General features: G+C 42.2%; 1 protein-coding gene, 2 non-coding genes and 1 pseudogene across 4 annotated transcripts in view; 3 read left to right on the forward strand and 1 right to left on the reverse strand.

The window, feature by feature from the left end:
- Positions 1 to 19,584, reverse strand: part of LOC144512820 (uncharacterized) — a 289,800-nt gene that overhangs the window by 244,066 nt on the left and 26,150 nt on the right. The window lies entirely within an intron of this gene.
- Positions 1,099 to 1,172, forward strand: trnat-agu (transfer RNA threonine (anticodon AGU)). Its single transcript has one exon. It is a non-coding gene; the product is annotated as a tRNA-Thr (tRNA).
- trnat-cgu (transfer RNA threonine (anticodon CGU)) lies at positions 2,920 to 2,992 on the forward strand. The gene has a single exon. It is a non-coding gene; the product is annotated as a tRNA-Thr (tRNA).
- LOC144512807 (uncharacterized) lies at positions 6,948 to 19,512 on the forward strand (annotated as a pseudogene). Its single transcript, XR_013501042.1, has 3 exons — positions 6,948 to 7,076; positions 7,222 to 7,293; positions 17,523 to 19,512. The product of XR_013501042.1 is annotated as an uncharacterized LOC144512807 (transcript).

Below are 19,584 nucleotides of genomic sequence, written 5' to 3' on the forward strand. Positions count from 1 at the left end.
AAACAGTTTAATTGTAGCATATAACTGCAACCTGAGCTGACTATCAGATTTCTGTAGCAGTGGGCTAGTAGGCTTGGAATCAGAAAGGGACTTGCAAAGGCATGCAGCATGTTTCAGATTATTTTCTCAAAATATAAGGATGTCCTTTATTAAGAAGTCAAAAAGTATAGACCACCAACCTACACCGCAGACTACAAATAACCTAAGGTAATTTCCCAAAGAAGTGACATGTTCTTTTAAGTGGGCTGCTGGTTGAGAGGCAGAAAGCAGATGGAAAGGTGTTAAACGGTGACGCTATAAGGCTATCCACACGATGACTCTAGTGCCCGCGGCTGCTGGTGCAGTTACCGCGAAATGTCACTACTTCAAAGTTAGCTGCCGCTGCCACAAATGTAGCTTGCCTGCTGGCAGTTTTCATCCTGTAGACTCATTAACTAGCGGATACTATAACAAACCAAATGCGCGTGCATGCATGCGCTCTCATTAACTTCAAAAGCCCATTTACCTGTGGCCGGGTTGGCTTGGTTGGTGGAGCAGGCGCACATATACAGGGGTTTGCTCCTCGACGCAGCGGCCGCGGATTCGACTCTGACCTGCGGGCCTTTGCGGCGTGTCATTCCCCCGCTCTCTCCCCTTTCATGTCTTCATCTGTCCTATAGAAATAAATGCCTGAAAAAATATTTAAAAAATTAAAAAAGCCCATTTACCGGCACTTTCAACTTTCTCTCGCTCTCGCTGGCCGCCGACGGACTCACTTGTGTCCAAGTGGCGCGCCTGGCAGGAAGTGGACATGCGTCACGCGATAACCCTGGTCAGCATGTGATATGAAGGTTTAGGTCGTTTTATCTAGCTAATTATTATTGTTAAATATTCTTAAACGGACCACTTGTGGGTCATCGTCAAAGAATAAAAATAAAATATGGACAAAAAAGGGCACTTTGGCCTTGAGGGCAAAAGGGGCAGGTGTTCAAGCACCCATAGCCCCCAGACCCCCCTCCCTCCCCCCTCTCTTCCCCCTCCCTGCATGTGCATATTATACAGCTTATACAAGGTAACAGAGAAATTAAGACTTAACATTACAGAAGTCCCCCCAAAGGAGGTGCTGTGGCTTAGTTGGTTAAAGTGCCTGTCTAGTAAACAGGAGATCCTGGGTTCAAATCCCAGCAGCACCTTGTTGTTGCAGAGATTACCTCTGTTTGTATCCCATCAGCATGTCTACCCGATCCCAATGCTACCCATGAAAAAGGTAAAAAGGATTGAAAAGGCTGACTGTTTTCCCGGGCGTATTACATTTACACAGAAACACTACATTAAGACGGACTTAAGATGATACATAAAAAGAGATGCACCAATTACAACTTTCTAGGCCGATTTCCAATTTTCTTTGAGTTAGGCCAGCTGATACCGATTTTAGCCGATTACGATTTCATTTTTTCTAACCACTTTACAGCACACACAAATATTTATTTTCTATGTTTTCTTTAATAGGAAATGTTACATTTTGCATAGAACATAGAACATTTTTTAAATAGATAATCGATCGCTATAAAATACAACTATATAAATGACTCCTGGTGTGGGAAATTCACACACATCTAAAGTGCAATGTTATGGAAGAACCATTTCCTTCTTTTCACATCCAATATCCAACTAAAGAAATGTGATAAATTTAGCAAACTAAACTTCTGTATGTATGAAAACAGGGAAAACAGGTAATGGCAATAAAATAATATATAAATAACAAATAATAATAAAATAAATATAGCCTTAATGCAGTATAAATATATTTCTCTAAACACACACACAGGCCTGTTTGAACGTCAACAGTAACGTTACCTGAAAACAGCGTATAGTTCCTTTTTTAGCAAGTTTGCTTTATGTGTCATAAATATGAACAATGCCGTTGCTGTCAACAGGCTTATCTGCTAACGTTAGCTACCGGCGGTTACCTTGGAACAATCCAGCAAATAGACGGTACCCTAGAGTGCCGTTACCTGAAACAGATGATTTAACGTCACCCCTCAGTTTAACAACAAAACTTAACTCTTTAAATATTACTACATTTTTAATGTTGGTTTTGAGCGGTATGCATCCCCACTAACCTGGAAAGCGTAAACAGTAACGTTAATACAGCGAGTCGGAGGAATACAGTGTCTCTTATTTATTTTTATTTTTTTTTGTTTACAGCGTCTCAGGTCAGTGTGCCCAACGCTATTTTCCGATAAACTGTAGTTGTCATATTTCACGGGACCCGCGTGAGTGCAATTTTCATGTTTCAGTTTTTCAGCCTCAAAGGGGAGAGAGAGAGAGAGCGGCTGTCTGTTCGAGCCGTGTATAATTACGACTGTATGACATTTCATAAACAGCTGATGGAGCGGCAGTGCGCCTCTGCTACATACATACAGCGGAAACCCTGCATGTGCACGTGTGGTGTTGCTGTTGCGCGATGTAAATCATGCGGCCCCCGAGTGCATTTGACCGGCATAAAATCGGCATATGTCAGACATGGCCGATGACGTGAAAAAAGGCCAATTCCGGTCACCGGCCGGTCAATCGGTGCATCTCTAATAAAACACATGAAATGCAGAGCAATGCAAGTTTAAGCTACGATTTACGCCTTGTTTATTAATCAGCCATTTCTGTTCATTTGGCCTAATTATGCTGTTTTGATAAAAACTAGTAACTTGATTATTACCTCTCCTCCACTCTGTAAGGAAGAGCCTGAAATAAGCTCATATCAGGCAGTCAGCCCCTTAAATGCCTTGGCCATTAAAGTTCAAGTTTATTTCACCTCTGACCTCAGTCAGCATCACATGCACCTTAAACCACAACCAACGGTGATGTGACAGGATCCTGGTCTACACCTTGGCCATGTTCAGCCCCGACAAAACAAGCAGACCATTTATTTAGAGTGTAGAAGGCGCTGTAGCTTAGTGGTTAAAGCGCCTGTCTCGTAAACAGGAGATCCTGGGTTCAAATCCCAGCAGTGCCTGTTTATCAGTTGATTACCTGAACATGCTGTTGGTCACATACCTGACCTTTTAATTCCTGATTTCCCAGAGCCCAAAAGTTATATGTAACATTAGGATATTAAAGGTGCAATATGTAATACTCACAGCTAGTGTTTAAAATAGTTACCGCAGTACAAATTCTAAATACTGGAGAGAGTCGTCTACCCCGCCCCCTCCTCCCCAGACTCGACGTTCACGGAGGTTGCCAGGCTGAGACCGCAGCATTCACAACAATGTTGCTAGACGCTTGTCTCACATAGCCAGACATTACTTCACAGCACAGCGGAGTAGCTAACGTTAGATACTGTCTATATTGACAGTCATAAAAGCCCGTGCTCACACGGAGCTCTGTACCCAACTGACAGACACACTTTTTCGGCTTCGAATTACGGTAGCAACTGCTAAAAATAACACTACCTTGACGTCCTTTCCACCCGACGGACAGACACACTTCCTCAGCTTAGAATTACGGTAGGTAAATTAACACTACCTAATCAGAGTGTAATCGTGAAAAGTGTATATCTTTCACATTTTTTTCATATTTAAACGTCAACCAGAGGCTTTAGAGAACAGAGAGACCTCATTTAGTACTGCCGGTTTTATGTCCCTACTGGTTTCCACACTAACTGGTTTCTGTATATTGTGTTTACAGCAGCAGTTGTTGCTGCCTCTCTCGCCAGATTCATCACACAATCACAAACATATTACTGGCGATTTTGAAATCTCTTCCCAGATCTACTGCAGCCGTCCTCTCCACCCGACTGAACACACTTTATCGGCTTAGAATTACGGGAACAAACGCTAAACACACTGCGAACTCACGGTCCTCTCTTCCCGATTTACAGCCCTCCTCTCTTGGCTTAAAATAAATCACTGTAAAAAATAAACCCTCCTAAAACATGTGATTGTGTATGTTTGTTCCCGTAATTCTAAGCCGATAAAGTGTGTTCAGTCGGGTGGAGAGGACGGCTGCAGTAGATCTGGGAAGAGATTTCAAAATCTCCAGTAATATGTTAGCTAACGTTACTGGAGGACCAGGCAAGCGGGCAACGGCTGTTTACAACGTGTAGCCTGTTCAGCGGCCGTAGCCAACAACAGTGATTTATTTTAAGCCAAGAGAGGAGGGCTGTAAATCGGGAAGAGAGGACCGTGAGTTCGCAGTGTGTTTCTATATATATATATATATATATATATATACAGTCAGGTCCATAAATATTGGGACATTGACACAATTCTAATCTTTTTGGCTCTATACACCACCACAATGGAGTTGAAATGAAACGAAAAGATCAACTTGTACCAGAGTGATGGGAAGAGAAGAGTATGGAGAAGGAAAGGAACTGCTCATGATCCAAAGCATACCGCCTCATCAGTGAAGTATGGTGGTGGTAGTGTCATGAGCGTGGGCATGTATGGCTGCCAATGGAACTGCTTCTCTTGTATTTATTGATGATGTGACTGCTGACAAAAGCAGCAGGATGAATTCTGAAGTGTTTCGGGCAATAGTATCTGCTCATATTCAGCCAAATGCTTCAGAACTCATTGGACGGCGCTTCACAGTGCAGATGGACAATGACCCGAAGCATACTGCGAAAGCAACCAAAGAGTTTTTAAGGGAAAGAAGTGGAATGTTATGCAATGGCCAAGTCAATCACCTGACCTGAATCCGTTTGAGCATGCATTTCACTTGCTGAAGACAAAACTGAAGGGAAAATGCCTCAAGAACAAGCAGGAACTGAAGACAGTTGCAGTAGAGGCCTGGCAGAGCATCACCAGGGATGAAACCCAGCGTCTGGTGATGTCTATGCGTTCCAGACTTCAGGCTGGAATTGAATGCAAAGGATTTGCAACCAAGTATTAAAACGTGAAAGTTTGATTTATGATTGTTAATCTGTCCCATTACTTTTGGTCCCTTAAAAAGTGGGAGGCACATATACAAACTGTTGTAATTCCTACACCATTCACCTGATTTGGATGTAAATACCCTCAAATTAAAGCTGAAAGTCTGCAGTTAAAGCACATCTTGTTCGTTTCATTTCAACTCCATTGTGGTGGTGTATAGAGCTAAAAAGATTAGAATTGTGTCGATGTCCCAATATTTATGGACCTGACTGTATGTGCCTCTGGTTGACGTTTAAATATGAAAAAAATGTGAAAGATATACACTTTTCACGATTACCCTCTGATTAGGTAGTGTTAATTTACCTACCGTAATTCTAAGCTGAGGAAGTGTGTCTGTCCGTCGGGTGGAAAGGACGTCAAGGTAGTGTTATTTTTAGCGGTTGCTACCGTAATTCGAAGCCGAAAAAGTTTGTCTGTCAGTTGGGTACAGAGCTCCGTGTGAGCACGGGCTTTTATGACTGTCAATATAGCCAGTATCTAACGTTAGCTACTCCGCTGTGCTGTGAAGTAATGTCTGGCTATGTGAGACAAGCGTCTAGCAACATTGTTGTGAATGCTGCGGTCTCAGCCTTGTCTACAAGTGGTAATATTATACCCACAAGTTCTGAAGGCATGGACGTAATGATTTACAGTAAAGCTTCATTTTGTGTAGCCTATATTGAATAGTAAAACATACCTCTGTGTTTGCAAAACGTGCTAGCAATACAGTGTTATTTGAGCTTGTGAATCTATCGAATGATTCTATCCAAAGCGATATTCTAATCATAGACTGTTAATATTTACAGTCTATGGTTCTAATCAAACTCCCACACAGCATATAACGTCATTTAAATGATTTAAGGAGCATTGAGCTCAGGCGATATGTTTCTCTCTGGGTTCAATAAGTGCGCCCCTCGTGGACACAATAAAACACTGCCTAAGCCCAGGGTAACAAGTTGTTTTAGCTTTTCATGTGGCTCAGTGTTAGCCTGTCCGAGTTATATCGTCACTGTTTAAAAGTATTTATAGTAGTGCTGTCAGTTAAACGCGTTATTAACGGCGTTAATGCAAACCCAGTTTAACGGCGTCAATTTTTTTATCGCGAGATTAACGTTCTTTTTGGCCTAGCAAACTTTGTAGTTTTTTTTCACATGCTGTTGCAACAACTAGTAATGTTAGAAAAACTACAACACCACACTGGATCTAGCTAGACCGGAAACAAAACAACTGATTCACACATTTTTCTTTTGTTTACAGTAAATAAATAATAAACAATTACAAATCTTAAAGTCAAGTTCATAAAGTAACTTTCTTTGCATTCATTTAATTCCCAATTAAGATACACTGGTAAGAATTGTTTTCCATTGTTAATATGTACTTAAAAACTGTTCTGAAATGCAAAATAATAGAATTTTATTCATGTGATAAAACATGCAATTAATCGTGATTAACTATAGAAATTTGGCGATTAATCGCGATTAAAAAAAATTAATCGTTTGACAGCCCTAATTTATATGTGTGTAATGTTGTAGGGGCTGTAATGTAGTGGTAATATAGCTGTAGCCGTGAGAAAAGAATCATGATAACTACCGTAATATGTGGCTGCGATGTAGTGCTCATTTATACAATCATATTCATAGCAATAGATATGAGATGCCACCTGAAAATCGCCAGTAATGTGTTTGTGATTGTGTGACGAATCTGGCGATAGAGGCAGAAACAACTGCTGCTTTTAGGTAAACACAATATACGGAAACCAGTTAGTGTGGAAACCAGTAGGGACATAACACCGGAATCTGTGCAGCACAGTCAATCCAAGTCAAAAAGTACAATTCATTAGACATATAAAATACGTAAGTAAATAATACCTTAAAAGTACAGTACATGAGCAAATGTACTAAGTTACATTCAACCACTGATTCGATCTCATCTTATTAAGGGCAGTGTGTTACAATCGACTCTTAAAACATTTATTTTTATTTTGAAGGGCAGAGGAGTGTAGCGGAAGTTGTGTTTGTGTTTCCGGGTCCCGGAAGATGCACAACCTCCGTCCCATTGTTTGCATTTTACCTCGTGATGAGGACGGCGGAGTAAAACGCGCCAGTGTTTGGTCTCCTTCCAGAGAGAAACATCACAAACTGCTGCATGAGGTTTTAAAACCTGGAACGAAGCTACAAAGAGCAGGTCTGTTTTCTTTCTCTGACCGGAAACGCGTTTACTGCTGTTGTTGCAGGGAGTCCGCGCGCTAAGCTAACGTTAGCCGCAGCTAGCTCCTGCTAACATGTGTTATTGGATATGTTGTGAGCTTCGTATTTTTCCTCAAACGCAGGTCGGGGAGAAGTCGAGGAGAGGCACTTCAACATGAACTCTGAGAGGAAACTGTCAGCTGGCCAGCGGAGAGGTGGGAGACGTTTACACTGTGTTATATTCTTACATTTGTTCTTACTTAAGTTAACGTTACCCTGTTGGGTGAGATTCATTGTTGTATGAGCTGGCTCTGGTTTATAATACCATATGATATTTATTATTATCTAGTTTGAAAGTCAGTCATAACTGAAAAAGTACATTAATAAGTAATATCTGCTGTCAGTGCCTGAATTGGAGGACAGGAGGTGCTCCACTTTTTGCCACAGCTGATAAATTAACCACACTTCGTCCATGGCGACGCTCTGCTATGCATAGCAACGGTCTGTTATTCTTATCAACGGTCTGTTATCAAGAATGAGCAGACTGCAGAATGTCAGTGTACTGTATTACAGCCTCTGCCTCCCTCCTCGCTGTCTTTTTTTGTTAACACTGAAATGGCTATCATATCTAATGTGATAAATCAATAAGCAGAAGGAAACTCCGCTAGCTGCTAGGCTAATGTAAAGTGCAATGGTACTGCAGCGTTAATGTTTCCACCTCAGCTGAGAACAGAGAAATGTCTATACCGTACCTACTCTATATTATATTTAACGTTACCTGTAGAAATAAGTCAAAATAATGGGAGACAAAATAGACACCCCCCATATAGACTGTCCATCCTCTTGTGCAAAGCTGATGTGACGAGCAACTTGAGTTTTTTTCCCTCCATAATCTCTTGAATATTGGATAGAAGACAGCTAATTATAATAACCAAACAATGGTTATTGTATTTCATTGATTATTATATTTCATATGACACAGTATATAAACTCCTGTAACTTTCACCAGTAAAAAAATGTAACCAAATTCAAGGCTCCAAATAGGCCTGCACACTGTTGGAAAAAACTGACATTGCGATGTTTTTTTCTTCTAATGTGAACCATTCTTTGTTGAACTTCAATGATTTACAAACACCAAAGCAAGTAAGCCTGTGACTACTCTTCTGAAGTGATTTTGGAGAGGGACATTAGGTAGATCAATACACTGGTTGACTACGTTTCCAGCGCCGCGGCTCCGAACCGTAACGTTAGTTGGGACAGATGCCTTGTTTCTTTAGGCTAACTATATTAGCTTTAGCCTGGCTGGTAGCAGCTTTCTGCGGTGAAAATGGCCGGGAGGTCTCGTGATTACGTTGCGTTAATCAGGTGATTTAGTTCGTCTTTGCAGCGTACATAAAACACTGACTATTGTTGCTTCACTACCCATGGAAAAGTATGTGCATCTCTGTGTCAGCTGCAGCTTACGGTACTTTTCTACACACGGAGATCCTCACTTCCCATAAAAAACCCAGTTGGACTAACGTTACGTCACATACACACGTTGCCCACATGGCCCCCGGTCTTAAAGGGGAAGGGTCGGCCAATAACAATCGTGTAAAAGGAGAACGATGAAAGTTTACTTTTCTATCAAGCAGCAAAAAAGTTTACGCGTCAACATCGCAACGTACTGTGCATCGCGATGTAGACAATGAAACAAAATATTGTGCAGCCCTAGCTCCAAACTGTCGTTTTTTGTTAACACTGAAATAGCAATCATATCTAACGTGATGAAACTTCCATGGTAAGGGGAGTAGGCCTACTGCACTGTAATTCCTGACTGCACTTGAATGCAGCTTTATTTTACTGAGAAAGAAATAAGACCGATCGACTGTTTTGTTGTTTGTCAAACATTCAGCTGGACACAAACTCCTGCCCAGTTCAGTGCTTGTGTTTAACCCTTTAGGCGCCGGGTTTTATTTTTAAAAATACTAGATTCTGACACCTAAATTTCAGAAGGCTCTGGCTTGAAAGTGGTTTGAGATAGAGACAAAGTGTAAATGAGACAAATATTGAGGCTGACCTAACGTTTATCTATGGAGTAAATTTTCCCATCTAATTTGCATTAGGGGTGCACGATATATCGACTCAATATCGTTATCGCGATATCACGTTGCACGATATTATACTGAAAGTCTTGCGATATTTACGCAATATTTTGTTTGCGTTGCATCCCGCCCGACATGTACCAAAAGAGTATAGAAGCAACAAGAGGCGAAACTCAATAGAACGTTATGTTACATTCAGTCCAAGATGGCGGAGCTGCAGTTCCATTGAGTTTCCCCTCTTGTTACGTCTATACGCTTTGATGCACCTCTCGAAAAATACACATCACTTGGTAGCGTTGTATTTCCCCCGACTCATTTCCTGGTTCTCCTTCTCCATAAACAACATGAAATCAAGGAGAGGGTTAACTTCTCTTGCTCCAGATTTCCCACCGTGGTCAGAAAGAACAGGGGAGACACTTTGTTTCTCTCACTAGGACTCTGGAGTCGCTACTTACTCCGAAGAAAATCGCCGTCACTATCTCACTTCTTCCTCGCTCTACCACACACACACACGCCGGCTCGATGCACACACCAGAGCACGTATAAACATCAGCTGCGTGGAGCCTCCGCAGAACCATAAAACGAAGCGAAAGAAAAGAAAGGACCTGAAGAGGGAGCGAAGAGTGGCGCAAAAAGAACACAAAAGTAAGAAAATGAGTGTTGCTCTGGGAGACGACGAAATAACAGAGATTGAAAGGAAACTTTAGAGGCCAAACGTAACCCTACAGTCACATTGGCTACAAAAGAGAGCGACATGCACTCGCTTGTGGGCATTCCTGGGTGTGCCTAGCCTACCCCTGGTTGCTTGGCAACAGTAAACAGAAATTCTCCGGTGCTACCTTAAACCACGTCTTAAAAGTTACTTCAGAGGTATTGTTAAGTAACAAGAACGATGTTTTTGGATTTAAAAGTATTTATTTCTGGATAAAAAACACAATATATGAGATTAAATGCCAAACATATCAGATATATACATAAATACGATGTCCTGAAGCGTTTTCCGCCATCTTGAATTATTTTCTTCGACTCGCTCGAGCCACTGACATACAACACGCTGCCCTCACGCTGCCTTCACTCTGATTGGCAGTCGCTCGTGGCCAAACGGCCACTCCCAGAGTGATAGAGAAAGACATTATATATTTATAATCTCTATGACATTTATATCTCTATGGCTCTGGCCACTCCCATTGAAAATGAATGGTAGCCTGTCGCTTTGTCTCTGTCTCTTGTAGCTAACGTGACTGTAGGGTAATGCCTCCTCCTCGGTAGCTTGGAAATACTTTGGCTTTAAGCCAACAGATGTGCATTGCATTGTTTTTTATACTGTAGTGTATATACAACCAGTACAACATGTCCTGTTCTATAGGCATGCTCTTTATTTATTTATTTTATACTGTCCAACCAGTAAAACATGTCCTGTTCTGTAGACACGTTATAAACCTTGTGTTGTAAGAGAACTTGTTTTATTTGTTATAAATCTATTTTTGATGCGTTTTCCCATAACTTTGGTAATTTTACATATGTTTAAAAATATCGAAATTAATATCGATATCGCAATATCACATTTTTTCAATATCGTGCACCCCTAATTTGCATATTATGACGCCATGTGGCGACGGCCATATTGGATTATGTAATTTCCATGAAATACCTGATACTTTGAAAGAGAGTTGAACTTATTTCATCAGATTTACCCCCCGTCCATTTGTTATGTTGTCCACATATCAAATGAACAGGGAAAAAGTAAATTGTAAGCCAACAGTCGTAAACTAGAACTATTACTACACCACAAAACTTGTGTAAACAGTAGGTGTTTTTTAGGATTTTACCCACCACCACCCTATTGGAGGACACTTTTTCTTTTCTTTTTTTTTCTTTTTTCTTCTCTTCATTATTATTATTGTTGTTATACAGTACAGAGACAATATGAACAATATTTAGACCCCCCCCCAACCGAATAGCCTAACTAATGGACAGGAAAACTGTATATGGTAAAACCACCAGTTCTAAATTATGACTATAGTAGCACACACGTAAACAAAAGCTGGTAATCTACAGAGGCCTATTGTGTGCCTATCTGTCCAGATGGCACTGTTTATAGTTTGTCAGTGTGTGGACGGGGGAGAGGGGAGTAGCTTATGAATGACATATAACACTCTATTTGGAGAAAACAGCTGTTTGATTCAGTACCGCGTCGTGTCCCTAATTATTTTGTGTAAGAGTGAAGAAACATTTACATTTACACCCCGCTCTGTAAGCCAGGGCAAGAACGGCGGCGCATACGTGATTCAATGCAGCCTGGACGTGGAGTGGTGTCTGTCTCCTGTCTGCTCTGACGGCAGGCTGGGACTGCTGCGTGAGGCTACTGAGAGACTGGACCACCTGTGAGGCCTTTTGGACGGGGCACGGGCTCACGGCAGCACCCGCTGCTCGTTGAGCACAGTAACTGCAGAGTGATGCGTGGTAGTCGCTTTTGACAAAAAAAGTCACGTTTCGATGGGATTTCCTCGAACATTTTGCATTGAAGCATAACGTATTTCTGAGGTAAGGTCTAAGTATGAGGAAGGCAAGCAAGGATGTCTGCCAACTAGTGGAGGGGAGTATGAATGACATATAACACTATTCAGAGAAAACAGCTGTTTGATTCAGTACCGCATCATGTCACAATTTTGCGACTTTGGCGCTTGAAGGGTTAATTGTTTTTTACCCTCAGTGTTTCAAAAACGTTCTTGTGGCAGCGATAGAGGCAGTGATGTTTACTGTCAGGACTCTCTCACTGCATCAAAACACACTGGCAAGTCTGAGCGACGGTTACACGCTTGGCCACTGCAGCATGCCGACAGATTGACTCAGTCTGAACTTCAGAACATTTAGAGACCGACAACCCCGTGCCCTGACGGTTTTCTTTATGAAAGATATAGATTTTAAGCGGAGGGAATCATGTATCTTTGTCAGCTTCCTGGGTTAGGAAGCAGTGGCTGTATTGCTTTCTGCCTGTAAAACCGTGTCCTTCATATTTCTGTAGGAATATCGTTTGCTCTTCTTATGTAAAATATGCAGCTCTGGTAGACTTGTTGACATGTTTTCGATTGGTTATATAGTGCAAACACCGGCTCTTTTATGTGGACGCGCACGTCGCCAGATTGGGAAACCCTGGGTTTGATTGAACTAGTTGTTAACCACCGTTGTGACACAGGTTATGCGGGACCGTGGTTGTTAGGTTTGGTGGATTCGGGTAACGGCAATAAAATCCAGAACATGTTGATCTTGATTCATAGTACAGGCCTCAGGAGTTTGTGCAACAGCTACTGTTTGCCAAACAACAATACACAGCCACTTTGTCTCTTTTCTTTTTCTCCTCCGTGGAATAAAGTTCCAGTCAATTGTGGTTGGGTCTGCTGAGATCTATAAATGATACGACGGAAAACAGTAGGCCTTATTGTCAAATATAAAGTTTACTAGTGCTACGTTGATAGCACTAGTAGACTGGTAAGCAACAAGTTGGCAAACTGCCGAGTCGCCCTTTCTGCTCTTCTCAGTTGCTAATTTGCCACAATGTTAAGAAGAGTAGAAGGTGTGTACATGAGGCAAATATCAGCCAATTTAAATTAATTTTAGTATGAAGTTAGAAGAAGAAGAGTTCACAGATGAGATAATGTCCAGAGGTAGTGTTGTTGGTCAATGCAGTGGATGGGAGATGGGTTGGGGTGGGAAATGACAATTTTTTCACAGGGTTATTGTTTGTTCAGTAAATGTATGGCCCAAGGGAAAAGGCTGTTTGTTAGTCTGGCAGTGCATGCTTTCATTGATCTATAGCGCCTGTCAGAGGGAAGCAGGTTGAACAGGTGGTGAGCAGGGTGGGCAGTGTCTTTGAGGATGGATCTGGTTCTGTTGAGGCAGCGGGAGTTGGCAAGCTCTTCCAGGGAGGGGAGAGGGCAGCTTATGGTCTTTTGGGCTGTGCCTATGACCCTCTGCAGAGCCTTCTTGTCTGCCGCCGAACACCCCGCATACCATGCTGTGATGCAAAAAGTGAGTACACTTTCAATGATTGACTGGTAGGACACCAGCAGCTTCTGTTCGAGATGTTTTTTTTTCTGAGAATTCTCAGGAAGTGTAGTCGCTGCTGGGCTGTCTTTGTTATTTCTTTAGTGTTTGTGGACCAAGAGAGATCTTCAGAAAGGTGTACTCCCAGAAATTTGAAACATGGAACCCTTTCCACACAGACGCTGTTCAGGTGGAGTAGGGCGTGGGCTGTGCTGTTTCGTCTGAAGTCTATGATGATCTCCTTGGTTTTTATTGTGTTCAGCAGTAGGTTGTTTGATGAGCACCAGGTTGACAGTTGCTGGACCTCATCTCCACCTGAAATGAGACGACCACCGTGGTGTCATCTGCAAATTTTATGATGAGGTAGGAGGGGTGAGAGGGTGATCAGTCAGATGTGTAAAGTGTGTACAGGAGTGGGCTCAACACACAGCCCTGGGGGGAGCCAGTGCTGAGCATAAGGGGGGAGGAGAGATGGTGGCCGAGTCTCACTTGTTGTGGTCTGTTGGAGAGGAAGTCTTTAATCCAAGCGCAAGCGGAGGGGGGGAGGTGTAAGCCCAATAGTTTTTTAATCAGAATGTCCGGTATTATTGTGTTGAAGGCTGAGCTAAAATATATGAAGAGCAGTCTTACATAGCTACCTGGGTGTTCGAGGTGGCTCAGTGTTGAGTGGAGGGTGATGGATCAAACCTTTCATTCACCATAAAAAGAACTCATGCTAGCTGCTAGCTGGCTGGGGGCTGACTGTGGATGTGTCCCCGTGGGCTGTTCTCAGCTCTCATCCTGACTGAAGCCTTGCAGCGCCGTGAGAGTGAGGCAAACAGACAGTGTGCTAGCTGGCTAAATTACTATTAGATTAGTCGTCTATCTATACAGTTAACGTTACTGATAAATTTGTGGGTTAGCCCAGAGTTGTTAACCGTAAGTAAGTAAAGTTTATTTCTATAGCACATTTAAAAATGGCTCACGCTGACCAAAGTGCTGTACATAGTGCATTAGCCACAGGGTAATAAAATAAAAATAAAATACACTTACAAATCAGTGGATTAGGCTAAAACGACATCAAAAGACAAACACTTAATTACAAACATAGCACAGCAAGACAATTACAATGCCGGGAAGGCCAATGTAAAAAGGTGAGTTTTTGAGCCTAGCTTTGAATATCAAAATAGAAGGGGCATTTCTGATGTCAGGTGGCAGTCAGTTTCACAGCTGAGGGCCAGCAACAGAAAAGGCTCTGTCACCTTTTTGCTTAAGCCGGGACCATGGGACATAGAGGAGACCTTGGCTGGAGGATCTGAGGGACCTGGGAGCTACATGGGGATGAATGATATCCGCTATGTAGCTGGGGGCCAGGGCGTGAAGAGCTTTAAAAACCAACAGTATTTTAAATTGTATCCTAGACTGGACGCCAGTGCAAGGAGGCTAGGACAGGTCAGAGGGAGACCAAGGTAGAGTGAGTTACAATAGTCTAGGCGGGAGGTTATGAAGGCATGGATGACTTTTTCCAGATCATTGTATGACAGAACAGACTTGAGTTTGGAAATTATTCTTAATTGGTAAAAACTGGTCTTTACAACAGATGATATTTGTTTCTCCTGGTTGGGAGTCTAAAATAACACCCAAATTGCGTGCATGGGATTTAAAGTAGGGGGCAAGGGGACCAAGGTTGGCAGGGATGGAAATTTTGGATTTTGAAGGGCCAAAGACAATAACTTCAATTTTGTTATTTAACTGAAGAAAATTCTTAGCCATCCAGATTTTAATTTCTTTCAAACAGCCTAAAAGAGGCTGCATGGAGTTGCTGGATTTAAGTGGGATGTACAGTTGGGAGTCATCTGCATAGAAATTGAATGAGATATTAAATTTTCTGATGTTACCTAGGGGGAGCATGTAAAGGCAGAAGAGTAATGGACCCAGAATGGATCCCTGAGGGACACCATAAGACGCAGGGGATGAAGAGTACTGGCCTATGGATACTGAAAAAGTTATTTGGTGGAGGTAGGAGTGAAACCAGTTTAGAGCTGTACCCTTGATGCCAACCCACTGTTCAAGACGCTCTAGTAGTGTACCATGGTCTACAGTGTCAAATGCAGCACTAAGATCCAACATGACCAGAATGGCATTATCACCTGAGTCAAGGGTGAGCAACATGTCATTTGTCACATTTTAACAGGGCTGTGGCAGGCTTTGAACCCAGATTGAAATGGCTCTAGGATCTCTGTGGAGTTGAGGTAAGGAAGCAGCTGCGTTAACACCACCTTCTCCAAAATGTTTGAGATAAATGGCAGTTTAGATATTGGCCGGAAATTATTAGGACACTTTGCATCTAGGTTATGTTTCTTTAGCATAGTCTGGACAACCGCATGCTTGAAACATGTAGGAACAGTGCCGGTAGTAAGGCAGGAGTTAAGAATAAATTGAATAGAGGAACCAACAGCCTCAAAAGCATCTTTGATAATCTGTGAAGGGATAGGATCGTGTGGGGCTGTTGATGGTTTCATGTGCTTTACAATGTCCCATAGTTCAGTGTAGGACACTGCTTGGAATTGGTCAAAAGAAGCTCTAGCAGTGGGGAAATGTGGTGGGGTGTCAAATACAACAGGAATGAACTGTGCTCTGATGTGGTCAATTTTCACAGTAAAAAAACTTCAAGAACTCTTCACAGCTAATGGTAGATGCTTTGACCTCTGGAGAGACTTGGGGGTTAACTATTGCGTTTATGGTATTAAATAAAATTCTAGGGCGATGGGAATGTTTGGTTATAATGTCTGAGAAATGCTTAGCCCTGGCTTTTTTTGCTGCAGCTTGGAAATTGGCCAGGGAATTTCTGAATATTTCTAAAGAGACTAGGAGGTGATCTTTTTTCTACTTATGCTCCGTTCTTCGACAAACCTGTCTGAGATGGCGGGTGGAATAATCAAGCCATTGTTGAGATTTAAAATTGTGGCGTTTGAGTTTAAGATGGGCCACAGTATCAAGGATAGCTGAACAAGATATGTTGAAGGAGGATATAAGCTCATCAGGGCTTAGGAGGTGATCATGGGCAGTGATTGAGGCAGTGATAGCATTTCCCAAGTAACATTCAGAGAACTAATTTGCAGTAGAAGAGTTAATATGACGAGAGTAGTGGCCAGAAGATCTGGCTGTATACAGTGAGTTGAATAGTTTAACATTGAACATAATAGGCATATGGTCAGAGAAGGATGCATCCTCAATGCTTATGTTATCAATGGAAAACCCATGGGATAAAATCAGATCAAGAGTGTGCCTCTGAACATGGGTCGCCTGATTTATGTGCTGGAGGAGGCCGGATGACTCCATTACGTGACAAAACTCACTAACCAAGGGTTTACCTGGGCAACAGACATGAATATTAAAATCACCCAAAATCAACAAACGATCATAGGATGTTGCATAATGAGACAGAAAGCGATTGAGAGTGTTGCAGTGGGTGAATTTTCAGGAAGTTCACCCTGCCGCTTCGGATGCGCAGTCTTCGTGGAAATCCCCTGATCCGCACTCGAACACCGCCGCGATTTCCTCGCTACCTGCACCACTTCTTGCGGTGGGAAATGCAGCAGGAGAGCTGGTGAACGAAGTCCGCGGGGAGAGTTGATGAACGTCGGGTGACATCTGGAGTGTGGGCCAAGGCGTCCAGTGGATTGTAGCTCTGAAGCGTTTTGGATATGTAGCAGTATAGAGCGATCATAAGTCCTTAGGGCATTGGTGCAGTGCCAGAGCAACAACAGGAGGAAAACAGACGGACACAACAGCACTTGGGCAGGTAGGAGCTGACGACAAGCCGACAAACACACTGGCGCCATCTTGCTCCTCCAACCAACCCCAAAAAAAAACGTGGTCAAAACAAATACTAAAAATAACTGAGCGTGTTGATTGATGCCGTAATCTTATGTTACCCACCAAGAAAAACCTAACGTTGTAGACCAAGCATTAGCTACTTGTCAACCAGCACCTCTATAGTAGGCTAACCTTAAAGCAACACCAAAGCACTTTTCCTCTACGGTCCCCCTACAGGTTGGAAGCGTCCATTACCGTTACCATTATTCTTATGTCTTATGTTCACCATGTTACAAGTTGATGAACCACTGAAAAGATTTTGGAAACATTATTTTAAGGTACAAAAGAATCTTTGCTGTTGGATCAATCGATATTGAAATCAATCAATATCAATAAATAAGGTCTCTGTTGTATTACTGTGTTGCAAAGCGGCATGAAATCAATGACAAAATGATGCCTTGTGGCAGAAAAAAGTTGTATTACGTTTACTGAGTATAACTCTCCTCCTTGTGTTTCAGCTTTACCTACAGATGTCCAGAAAGTGATTGTTGGTGAAGAACATCAGCAGGAGTGGAGCTCCTGTCTGGACCAGGAGGACACAAAGCCCCCCCAGATTAAAGAGGAACAGGAGGAACTCCAGATCAGTCAGGATGAAGAGCAGCTTCAAGGGCTGGAGGAGGCTGATATCACCAAGTTCACATTCACGCTGGTCCCTGTGAAGAGTGAAGATGATGAAGAGAAACCTCAGTTCTCACAGCTTCATCAAAGACAAACTGAAGAAATAAAAACAAAAGCTGATGGAGAGGACAGTGGAGGACCAGAACCAGCCATGAAATCAGATCCAGATACACATTTACAACCAGATATTGATGAGACTGGAGACTCTTCTGAACCTGAGACTGATGACAGTGCTGATTGGAAGGAGACCAGAGAACCTCAGTCAGATTCAAACTCTCTGAATAATGATAGATTCCCTGTTAGTGATTCAAGATGTACTACTGATGAAAAATCATTTAGCTGCCCTGAGTGTGGGAAAAGATTTGGCACCAATGCACTTCTGAAGAGACACATGAGAATTCATACAGGAGAGAAACCATTTAGCTGCTCAGTCTGTAGGAAAGCGTTTACAAAGAGTGGGAATTTACAGACACATATGAGAATCCACAAAGGAGAGAAACCATTTAGCTGCTCAGTCTGTAAGAAACCTTTTAGAGAGAGTGGATATTTACAGGCACACATAAGAATCCACACAGGAGAGAAACCATTTAGCTGCTCAGTCTGTAGAAAGCTTTTTATAGTGAGGGGAAGTTTAAAGAGACACATGAGAATTCACACAGGAAGAAACCATTTAGCTGCTCAGTTTGTAAGAAAGCTTTTACAGAGAAACCATTTAGCTGCTCAGTCTGTAAGAAACCTTTTAGAGAGAGTGGATATTTACAGGCACACATAAGAATCCACACAGGAGAGAAACCATTTAGCTGCTCAGTCTGTAAGAAAGCTTTTATAGCGAGGGGAAGTTTAAAGAGACACATGAGAATTCACACAGGAGAGAAACCATTTAGCTGCTCAGTTTGTAAGAAAGCTTTTACAGAGAGTGGAAGTTTAAAGAGACACACAACGATCCACAAAGGAGAGAAACCATTTAGCTGCTCTGAGTGTGGGAAAATATTTGCCACCAATGCACATCTGAAGAGACACACGAGATCTCATACAGGAGAGAAACCATTTAGCTGCTCAGTCTGTAAGAAAGCTTTTGCAAAGAGTGGGAATTTACAGGCACACATGAGAATCCACACAGGAGAGAAACCATTTAGCTGCTCAGTCTGTAAGACGGCTTTTACAGAGAGTGGAAGTTTAAAGAGACACATAACAATCCACAATGGAGAGAAACCATTTAGCTGCTCAGTCTGTAAGAAAGCTTTTAGAGAGAGTGGATATTTACAGGCACACATGAGAATCCACACAGGAGAGAGACCATTTAGCTGCTCAGTCTGTAAGAAAGCTTTTATAGTGAGGGGAAATTTAAAGAGACACATGATAATTCACACAGGAGAGAAACCATTTAGCTGCTCAGTCTGTAAGAAAGCTTTTACAGAGAGTGGAAGTTTAAAGAGACACATAACAATCCACAAAGGAGAGACTGGAAATTTACAGAAACACATGAGAACCCAACACGCGAGTGTAACACGCTCCCCCCTTGTTTTGCTTCTCCCTGTTTGATCTACTCGGGTGATCCTGATTTGATCGTTAGCGATTGGCTCCGCCCCCTGTACTTAAGGAAGGCTGGAGGACTCTTTCAGACTGAAGCAGCTGTGCACCAGTGTGATTATTTTTTGGGGGATTGAGGTCTGAGGGGTATGGCGCAAAACCAAGATGATATTTGGAACTAAATTCATGATATTTGGATATTGTACTGTAAATACAGATGTTTAAATAGTAATTGATGATGAAATAATTGAAAGAGTCTATGAAAATAAAATGTGTGGGTGTTGTCCTTGACGAGACCAATACACCTTTTATTATTTGTCGATTTATTTCTTTTTTTATTTAACAATAAAGCATTATGTGTGTTACTCTACC

The sequence above is a fragment of the Sander vitreus genome, chromosome 24 (assembly GCF_031162955.1).
Source record: "Sander vitreus isolate 19-12246 chromosome 24, sanVit1, whole genome shotgun sequence".
Lineage (NCBI taxonomy): Eukaryota > Metazoa > Chordata > Actinopteri > Perciformes > Percidae > Sander > Sander vitreus.